This window comes from Haliotis rubra, unplaced genomic scaffold (assembly GCF_003918875.1).
Source record: "Haliotis rubra isolate DU_JTF1 unplaced genomic scaffold, ASM391887v1 Scf562, whole genome shotgun sequence".
NCBI classification, from domain to species: domain Eukaryota; kingdom Metazoa; phylum Mollusca; class Gastropoda; order Lepetellida; family Haliotidae; genus Haliotis; species Haliotis rubra.
In genome coordinates, this window is record NW_025767260.1 from 289,213 (window position 1) to 300,835 (window position 11,623).

The 11,623-nt window shown below is 40.0% G+C and overlaps 1 protein-coding gene across 1 annotated transcript in view; it reads right to left on the reverse strand.

Moving 5' to 3' along the window:
• LOC124254069 (delta-like protein D) overlaps positions 1 to 11,623 on the reverse strand; it is a 231,627-nt gene that overhangs the window by 43,872 nt on the left and 176,132 nt on the right. The window lies entirely within an intron of this gene.

Consider the following 11,623-nt stretch of genomic DNA (forward strand, 5'->3'; position numbering starts at 1 on the left):
CAGAAATTAAAAGATTTCGTGGAATTCATGGGTGACATATTGGATAAAGGCCATGCAGAGAAGGCACCGCACTCGACCTGATGAAGAATGTTGGTATCTTCCACTTTTCGGGTGTACCACCCAAAGAAACTGACCCAACTCAGAGGGGTCTTCGATTCCTCAGCTACATTTGATGGAGTGTCACTAAACAACGTCCTGATGACTGGACCAGACTTTACTAACAGTCTGTTAGGTGTGTTATTACGATTCAGGAAAGATAAAGTTGCAGTCACAGCAGACATCCAGAAAATGTTTTACAGTTTCTTCGTGAATATGGACCATCGCAACTTTTTGAGGTTCTTCTGGTATGAAGACAACAACCCTGATGCCGAAATCATTGAGTATCGAATGTGTGTACATGTGTTTGGCAACAGTACATCACCTTGAGTCGCTACATATGGTCTTTGCAAAACTGTCAGTGACTGTGTGGTTCAGTGTGATGAAGATGTCAAGAGCTTCGTTGAAAAGGATTTCTATGTCGATGATGCTCTCACCTCTGTAGAAACCTGTGGAAAGGCTGTAAGTCTCTTGAAAAGAACACAAAATGTCCTCCAGTCTGAAGGTCAACTTCACGCCCACAAAATTGCTTGAACAGAACAGAGGTCATGAAAGCTTTCCCCAAGGAAGATCTCGTCAAACATCTAAAGACCGTGGATCTCGGCAAGGAACTCCTTCCTTTATGTCACAGTCTTGGATTAGCATGGGATTTAAACAGAGATGTCTTTAGGTTTCTCATTCAAGAAGATAAACTAGACAAGCCATACAGCAGAAGAGGTCTTCTATCGGTTATAAACAGCCTATTTGACCCTCTCGGCTTCCTAGCACCATTCACAGTTAAGGGCAAAATTCTTCTTCGGGAACTTGCACGTAAAGGCACAGACTGGGACGAAATACTTCCTCCTGATCGTCAGTGTGAGTGGAACCTGTGGAGACAGTCTCTTAAGGCTGTAGAAGAGTTGAGTGTTTCACGTGCCTTTGTACCCATATCACCATCTGAGTCAGATTCAAGACAAGTTCACATTTATTGTGATGCCTCTGAAAAGGCAATTGCTTCAGTTGCCTATCTAATGGCTGTGAAGGATGGACAAACTCATGTAGGTTTTGTGCTGGGTAAGGCTAAAGTAGCCCCTCTGCACTGCAACACCATTCCCAGATTAGAGTTGTGTGCTGCCGTGTTGTCCGCTGAAATTGCAGAGTTCATCAGTGAACACCTGAACATATCACTCAAGAATATGAAATTCTACACAGACAGCAAGGTAGTGCTCGGGTATATTGGCAATGATACAAGGCGCTTCTTCATTTACGTGAGCAACCGTGTTCAGAAGATCAGACAAGTATCTACTCCAAGCCAGTGGAGTTACGTTCACACTTCATCGGCACCCATGAAGGGCCACCTCCTCGTGGTGGGTGCTGGGTCATGCCAAGCGCCCTTCAACCCCCCGTTGTGGACCCGGGGGGATATTAGGTCCACCAACCTGTTTGCCGTGGGTTGCGCCCCTGTGTCGGTGGAGGAAGGGATTCTGGTGGTTGAGGGCACTGGTTCCAGGAACAGTGTTCCTTTGCCCAACACACCACTTCGGCCCTAACTTCACCTAGACGGGTGGTTGAATGGGCCCGGTTCAACCAATCGGCTGGTCACGCCAAGCCCTGTGCATTGATTACATTATGGAATGTTGCACAAAATTTTGAAAATTGTAACTTACTCTTTTTTAAAGTCTTGGCGATTTTTGAGGAATTAGAATTTCAAATATACTTTCATGTTTTTGCCTAGAGTCGTATTGTCCTTGTGATACTCTGTGGTGGGTGGGGAGCTCGGATGACGAAACAGTATAACCTTACCATGGCTTACGAACCCCCCCTCAAACAATCAAAGCGTCCTCTTGATACTACTGATCCTGATGTTAACAACCAAAGACTGTCCACCTCTATTGATTACTGGCCACGATTTATTGTGATTGAGACCACTGACAATACTCCATTAAAGCTGAACCCTTTTGCCGTATCTAAAGGCATACAAGGCATTGCAGGAGATGTGAGAAATGTTAAACGTTTACGTACTGGCTCTTTACTTGTTGAATGCACTAAGAGGCACCAGGCAAACAACCTCCTTTCAACTAAATCATTTGTCGGAATTCCAGTTTCAGTCTCTGCCCACCGAACACTTAACACCAGCAAGGGCATTGTGAGAGACTGTGATAGACTTTTTGCTGATATGATGGAAATTGATATTGCCTCTGAGATGAAGGACCAAGGTGTGTTATTCGTCAAACGTTTCACTACCCGAAAATACAACCAGATCCAACAAACCAACACTTACTTGTTTTCATTTTCTACTCCAACTGCTCCAAAGTCAATCAAGGCTGGTTACTGTCACATCAAAGTGGAAACGTATATTCCGAATCCACTGAGATGTTTCAAATGCCAAAAGTATGGTCATGGTGTAAGTAACTGCACATTGTCTGTTGTGTGTGCTCACTGCGGTGAGAAGACCCACACAACAGAAGATTGTGACAGTGATTACAAGAAATGCACCAATTGTTCAGGAGATCATTCCTCTTTCTCTAAAGAGTGTCCAATTTGGAAGCACCAGATGGAAATTAACAGGATTAAGTTTACTGAAAATATTAGTTTTGCCGAAGCAAAACAACTTGTTCAAAGATCTGACCCACAGGAAACATATGCTTCAAAAACCAAAACACCGTCTGAGCCATCCACTAAAGTTTCTAAATCTTCTTCAGGTTCCCAAACCAACTTGACTTGGGTGAACACCGATTCTCCACAGATTTTCTCACCTGCAATATCTACTCAGACTGCTGAGCCACTTCCTGCCAATTCACTAAGTCAGTCAGGGTCAGCTTCTGTGCATAGTTCATCATCACAGCCACCCACAAAGTCTCAATCTTTGTCTAATGTAAAACAAGTCCCTAGAGGAAAAAATAAACCTAAGCCTGATTCTTCACAAAAGCAAAATGGCAGAGCCCCAAAAGGGTCTGAAAATAAAATCAAACTTTACAACAAATACGGATCACTCGAGGATATGGACGTGTCCGAAAACGTCCAATCTAGGGCACGAAGCTTGTCGCCCTCCAAAACAGTGCGGGGTAGATCCCCAGTAAATCCCCCGAAAAGATAGTTTATTCCAACACCATCGTACAGTGGAATTGCAGAGGACTACGGCATAATTACAATGAGGTACAGTTATTAGTCCAGGATTGTATGCCGTCAGCATTTTGTCTGCAGGAGACCTACTTAAAGCAGACTGATTCTTTTGACCTACGTCATTTCAATTCTTATCATTATTTCTCACCTCCAGGTGACAGGGCCACTGGAGGTTCTTCAATCTTAGTCAAACAGAATGTTATCCATAGCCCTATTACACTCACTTCTAATCTTCAAGCAGTTGCAGTGCGACTAACTTTACACGTTGCATTTACATTATGCTCTTTGTATATCTCACCATCTTCAGTCATTCAGAAGACTGATCTTCAAACTCTGTATGACCAACTCCCTAAACCCTGTATTATTATGGGGGACTTAAATGGCCACAACCCACTGTGGGGTAGCATAAATACAAACGCTAAAGGTAAACTACTGGAGGAGTTTTGTTTAGACAATGATTTATGTATTTATAATGATGGTTCCAACACGTATTTACACCCTGGTACAGGAACCTATTCTACTCTCGACTTATCAATCACGAATTCAGAATTACTAAATGAATTTGAATGGTCAGTCCATGATGACCTATGTGGAAGTGACCATTTCCCGACTATACTAAAACCTGTAAACCCATCTGATATTACTCCATATTCGAGATGGAACTTTAAAAAAGCTAACTGGCCTTTGTACCAAGCTCTGTGTTGTAACAGACTTAAACCCGAACTCTTTATAGAATGTACTGATCCTATAAAAATTTCTCTGATGAACTTATTAACATTGCTGATGAGTGTATCCCCAAATCCTCTGCAATTCCACACATACGAAAACCATGGTTCACCAATGAGTGCAAACAGGCTAGGAGGGCACGGAAGAAAGCTGAGAATTATTTCCGTCGCCATCCTATGGTCCATAATTTGAATAAATTTAAAATTATAAATGCTAAGGCACGGCGTACCTTCAAGCAAAGTAAACGTCAATCCTGGCGAACTTATGTCTCAAAAATAAATTCACGAACGCCGATATCAAAAGTATGGAATATGATCCAGAAAATAAAAGGTAAGGGTTCTAAATCTAGCATTAAGCATCTGAAAGATGGAGACGAATTATTAACTAGTCAATCTGATATTGCAAATAAACTCGGAGAAACTTTGGCCAAACACTCTTCCTCATCGAATTATTTACCTCAATTCCAAAATTATAAAAACAACAGGAAAGGAAAACTATTAATTTCAATTCAGATAATGGGAAGATTACAATGAACTGTTTTCTATTCATGAGCTTCATACTGCTCTTGATCAAGCTCATGATACGGCTACAGGTGCTGATAACATACATTATCAGCTCCTGAAACACTTACCGGATTCATGCTTAGAAACCCTTTTAAACATTTTTGATGATATTTGGACTTCTGGACAATTTCCTTCTTCATGGCACGATGCTATTATTGTACCCATCCCTAAACCTGGACGTGATCATACTGATCCTTCGAATTATAGGCCAATCTCGTTAACTAGCTGCGTCTGCAAGACCATGGAACGCATGATAAATAATCGACTTGTGTGGTACTTGGAAACTAATAACCTTATAACAGACATTCAATGTGGTTTCCGTAAAAAACAGAAGTACTATCGATCATTTAGTGCGTTTAGAATCCTTTATTAAAAATGCCATTATTAAAAAAACAACATGCAGTGTCGATCTTTTTCGATTTAGAAAAAGCATATGACACCACATGGAAACATGGTATTTTAAGAGATTTACACGATTTTGGATTGAGAGGCCGTTTGCCTCTTTTTATATCACAGTTTTTAACGGACAGGCAATTTCAAGTTCGTGTGGGTTCTACCCTGTCTGATCATTACAATCAGGATCAGGGTGTCCCACAAGGCAGTATTTTGTCTGTCACTTTATTTAGCATTAAGATTAACAGCTTATCCAAGGTTTTAAACGATTCAATTGATGGATCACTTTTTGTGGATGATTTTAACATTTCTTGTCGCGGTAAGAATATGCATACTATTGAACGGCAACTACAGTTGTGTTTAAATAAAATAAATAAATGGTGTCTCGAAAACGGCTTTAAATTTTCTAAATCAAAAACTAATTGCATACACTTCTGCCGTAAATATAAACCACATAAAGACCCGGAACTGTTTTTAAATGGCACTCCCATCAAGGTTGTAAAAGAGGCCAAGTTCTTAGGTCTCATTTTCGACTCCCATTTAACTTTTCTTCCGCATATCAAATCCCTAAAAACTAAATGCCTGAAGGCACTCGATTTATTGAAAGTCGTGTCTAATTCAAGGTGGGGAGGGGATCAAGCTACGCTCCTACACCTTTACAGATCACTTGTCCGCTCGAAGCTTGATTATGGCTCCATCGTATATGGTGGAGCCTGTAAAAGCAACAAAACTCTTAGATTCAGTCCACCATCAAGGTCTGAGACTTTGTCTTGGGTCTTTTAGAACTTCTCCTATTGATAGTCTCTATGTTGAGGCTGATGAGCCATCCCTTACCCAACGTCGTATCAAACTCTCTTTACAGTATATAACAAAACTCTATTCTAACGAGTCTAATCCTGCATTTAACTGTGTTTTCAATCCTTCTTATGAGGAGTTGTACAACAAAAGCCTTCTCTTGTTCCGCCTCTTGGTTTAAGAATTAAACCATTTCTTTCTGCTGCCGGCATTGAGCTGGAAAATATAGCTCCTTCCGTCTTCTTTCTTCTCCGCCTTGGCAATTGGTTAGGCCACAAGTTGACCTAACATTAACAGCATTTAAAAAAGCAGCAACTAATGAATTACAATATAAACAAGAATATCATCAATTAAAAAGTCAATATAATACATATAAATCCTTATTTACAGATGGATCCAAGGATGATGGCGCGGTGGCATGTGCCACTGTCATTGGATCCAGAACAATATCTTCTCGTTTACCAGATAACAGCTCTATTTTTACAGCAGAAGCAAACGCCATATTAACAGCTCTTAAATATATTAATAAACACCGTAAATATAAACAATATATCATCTTTTCAGATTCTCTTTCTTGTCTTCAGGCTATTAAAATATTTCTTGCAAACATCCACTTTTATTAGAAATTATTGAATTGAATAATGAGCTTGCTACTGGGCAGTGCGACATCGTCTTTTGTTGGTTACCCAGCCACGTTGGCATTTCTGGGAATACCATGGCTGATCTTGCTGCCAAGGCAGCACTCAACAAATCTGTGACACCACTTCTTATTCCATACTCTGATTATAAAGCTGGCATTAGAACTTACATCCGTGATCTGATGCAGAAGAAGTGGGACGCCCAAGTAGGTATTAATAAGTTACATGTAATAAAACCCTATATTGGTTACACCTACTTGGGTTGTCAGTCCAGATTTGAAGAGGTCATTATGCGACGATGTCGCATTGGCCATACCAGATATACTCATGAATATTTATTGAAAGGCGAAGATCCTCCGTTTTGTATCCCTTGTGATGAAAGGATCACAGTCAAGCATGTCTTGCTTGACTGCATTGAATATTCCATCACAAGGGATAAGTATTTTAATGTCAAAACACTGAAGGATCTTTTTAATAATGTTAGTTCTCATTTAGTTATTGCCTTTTAAAAGAATTAGATTTGTTAACAGATTTGTAAATAGCTAAATATTTTATGATTGGAAGTTTGAATTAGTAACATAGATTGTTAGTGGCTGTATCCTCGAGGGGGGGGTTAAAGTACTGTAAAATTATTGTCCTCCTGAGAGGGTACGTAAGTCCCAAAACATTCAAAGTCAATTTCAACTTTCCGTTTTTTAATCGTAGAATATTTGTAATTTTAATGTATGGCCAGATATGTGTTAATTGCTAACGGCTGAGGGGGATGATATAAATCCAGCTAGGGCCCATGCAGGAAGCAAATGTACTGTAAGTCCCCATGGTCCCTAGTATGGTGATCTACCTTCAGTTGTTAGCGATCTATATCCCATTTTTAGATTGTATTGTCTTCTTTAATTGGAATATTTTAGCTTTGTTCGCTAGTTTTATATTGATATCTGTGATTATCTAGTATTTTTACTGTCCTTCGTCGGCAGGTTTTTATAATAACTATATATATTCTATTACAATGTCAAATGTTCTCGTCACGATATGGCTGAAATATTGCCGATGTGACGTTAAATAATAACTCACTCACTTCACACTTCATTTCGAGAAATTCTCTTCATGGACCAGACTAGTAAATGCCATCGCATTACTTAAGGATCTCGTTCAAAGGAAAAAAGGGAAGGTCGTCTCTCGGCAACAAGACTCTGTTCAGAACTTTCTATCTTCACAGAGATTTATTCTCCTAGAACTTCAACGAGAAGTGTATGGTGCTGAAATCTCTTGTCTTGACAATGGTAAACCTGTTCAAAGACAAAGCCCCATCCGCGACTTATGTCCATTCCTTGATCAACATAGCCTACTCAGAGTAGGTGGACGACTCTCTAGGTCTAATCTCTCATCAGAGGAAAAGCATCCTATCATCATACCTGGTGGCAGTCACATAGCACAGTTGCTTGCTAAACACTTTCATGAACATGTCCAACATCAAGGAAGGCATCTCACAGAGGGCGCAATCAGAAATGGTGGATTCTGGATTGTTGGCGCCAAAAGACTGATTTCGTCTCTTTTACACAAGTGTGTTCTGTGTCGAAAGCTGCGTAGACCTCTGGAACATCAGAAAATGGCAGACCTGCCATCAGATCGGCTCACACCAGGAGTTCCATTTTCATCAGTAGGTGTTGACACCTTCGGTCCATGGCAAGTTGTGACAAGAAGAACCAGAGGAGGCAGCGTCAATAGTAAGGGTTGGGCAGTTCTGTTTACTTGCTTAACCATCAGGGCAATACACATTGAAGTAATAGAGGATCTAAGCAGCTCATCCTTTATCAACGCTCTCAAAAGGTTCCAATCCATCAGAGGTAAAGTGACATTATTCCGCTCCGATAGAGGCACTAATTTTGTCGGAGCCACAGATGATCTCAAGATTGATACTATTAAGGTGGAAGAAGGCCCAGTCCAGCGATACTTGTACAAGTCAGGATGTCAGTGGATCTTCAACGCCCCACACTCTTCTCACATGGGTGGAGTGTGGGAGAGAATGATCGGTGTTGTGAGGAGGATTTTGGACTCTCTTCTCGCCCAGAACCCAAATCATCTTACACATGAAGTGCTTGTAACATTTATGGCAGAAACATGTGCTATTGTGAATTCAAGACCCATCACCCCTGTTTCATCGGATCCGGATTGTGCAACAGTGTTATCTCCATCAATGATTCTGACACAGAAATCTGATTCTGTAGCTATCCCATCAGGTGAATTCACTCTGCCAATCATGTATAAACACCAATGGGCATGTGTCCAGCAGTTGGCTGATATGTTCTGGGAACGTTGGAAGAGAGAATATCTTCAGTTGCTACAATTCAGCAGGAAGTGGACTGATGTGAAACAAAACTTGAAGGTCAATGACATTGTTTTGCTCAGGGACAAATCGACACACAGAAATGAGTGGCCAATGGGACGTGTTGTAAACGTGAACCCAAGTGATGATGACATTGTTCGGAAGATTGGAGTTAAAGTGTTCAAAGACAATAAGTTTGTTGTGGTCACAAGACCAGTGGCGGAAGTAGTTTTGCTAATTTCTGAGTGACTTTTTGACATTGTTTAATGTAGTAGTTCAGATCTGATACCAGTGAATTTTAGATAACTATGTGTTATATTAGTGTTAATTGGTTATGTTAGAATAGTCGGTAGTGATATTTCATTAAATATCAGACGGGGAGTGTGATGTCACGCACTGACATCTGAGGTTTGATGTAAGCTTCACTAGAGTTGCTTCCCTTAGTTTGAGGTTGATTACCTCCCTTTTGCCAGCCATGTTGTACCATGCGCTCAAGCGACAAGTGTCGTTCTGAAGTTTGGAAGTGTTTTCTTTGCATTAAGCCTCGCACCAAGACGTAAGTTGATTTACAGTGTTATAGGATTCATTCCTGGTGTTCTTGTGATAATTATTCCATGGTATCTTCTGTATTTTATGCATTTAGAAGAAACATGCATCTCCGTAATTTGTGAGGCTCTACATAGGTAGGGTAATGCTACGCAGTAAAAACGTACATCTCTGTACTTTCGTGAGGCTCTATACAAGTGGGCTTGACATTCGTATTATATATTTTATGAAACAACTAAGAACTGTCATGGCATTTTGATATCGCAAAAATATTTTATTTGAACCAGTAAATTAGGCTCAATGTCTGGTATTGGTGTTGTTTACACAATTAAGTATAATTTAGCTAAAGGTGTGATTACACTCATCCAATGTACAGGAATATCACACTTATAGTTCCTTTGTTATTTTACAGCTTTTACCACGTCACACGTGATTGACCTCATCATGCATAGTCTTCATGATCGTACTTTTGGTACAAATAAAGGCAATCAAGGTTAAACTAGTTGTTGAAGACTCTTCTTTATAGTTGGAGAACAGCATAGTGCTTTTTCTCCACTAGACCACCCATTCCATGCAGCAACTTGTTCAAAATGAACAAGAAAATCCGGCCATTCACAACTTTTACCATCAAAAGTATCCGGTCTAACTTCACGATGATTTGGTTTTTGTCACGAATGGTTGCACAAATGAGCTATCACAATCACTATGATAAACCCTATCACCTGTCCAGTTAGAATCTATCAAAGAAGTATTGGACGTCGGACCAGGAACCAACCCTGCTGCTGAAGGTGCCCTCTGATCTACAGAATTCATTCTGCCTGTCAAAGTGTCTATCTGCAAATGGAACACCAAAATGTACAGAACGTTTATCCTGTCTATCACTTCTACCATAAGCAGACCCTTGCTGAAAATTCAGCATTGCTTCATTCACAGATGATGAAATACCCATTATCTCACTATTACCACTTGTGTACTAACACTTGGGAGTGCATGAGATGAACCAATGTTTTCAACTGGACGAGAAACATTAGGTGTAGAGGTTGCAAATCCCACTTGACCTAAATATGAAAAGTCAATAAGAGCATGGTCCAGATTATCTGGAGGGGACTCAACCTGATTATGTTCCATGGAATATAAATCACGTGTCTCTCCTGATGCCATTTTGTTTGACTATAGATGCTGCAAAACCAAGAACTTTACAATTCTGCTTCTAAACGTACTCTATGAATGTACTTTATGACCTCTAATCAGTTTCAACAGGATATACCTGTATGATGAAACAGACCTTGATTCTACAAAATGTAATACTTTACTTGTTTTGGGATTTTTCTTTTTCTTACGGAAACAATGTTACTTATTCTGACAAGAATCAGTTAGTTTTCACTAAGAAAATGACAAAACTATCCGGGTCACGGCACAAAATCTGTAATAGGCGCTTCCGCTGAGGGAGGTCGCCCAGTGACAGTAAGGTTCATATATCAAGGTTCGATGTTGTTATTTAACGTTCTCCCTTGTGGACTTTGCATTGTGTATTTTGTTTAGATGTTGATCTTGTGCCGTGAGAACGGAACCTTTCATGGACCTTGTTTCAGGTTCTATGGTAGTTCAAGTCATTGTTAAAGATTCTTCACAAAATAAGAACAAAGTTCAGATTTCACCAAATAAATACAGTTTATTAATTAATAAAAATAAACTAAGCCAAACTCAACAAAATAAACAGAAGCCAACCTCACACACACTCACAACTAGCAGTCTATGAAACCCAAAGAAAAAGAAAGTCCTAACTAATTAATTCCTACATACAAAGCCTACTCTAATCCTATCGTTTCCCCCAACCCACTAAATATTCTCCTACTCTACATGCAAAACAATGCTACACAAAACCTAAGGAAAGGAGGAAGACCTCCCGACTTACTGCAGTGTAGGAAAGATGTAGAAAATCTAGCCTGTCCACAGGACTGGCTGGTCAAAGTTTTTACCAATCCTGCCAAAATCTAGCCTGTCCTCCAAATATAAATAAAACACCATTTCAAGACTTAAATCTGGTTTGTTTTATTTTAAGCTATAATTTAATATGCACACACAGAGCTTGGACTGTTAAATCTCTCCTAGTGGAATCATCTGGTTACAACATGACAGAACTAGTCTTCAGACAAGTCATCAACATCTCCATCAAGATCTGAAAAGTCAGAGTCATAGTCTGAATCTGCATCCTTGCCAGTTGCACATTCAACATTGACTAAAATAAGAGTAAATTCGCTCAGTCATAGCAGCAGACCGACCGATGAGGGTCGCGCCATTTTGGTTTGAAATTGGGGGAAACAAGAAACACGTTTTCCTATTCGTTGATTCTGTGACAACCGGCCACTCACACACTTCCTTACTAAACTCGTTTCAAGAAGCTAAGGGAGAGAACTCTGTTCTTATAGCAAACATATCTC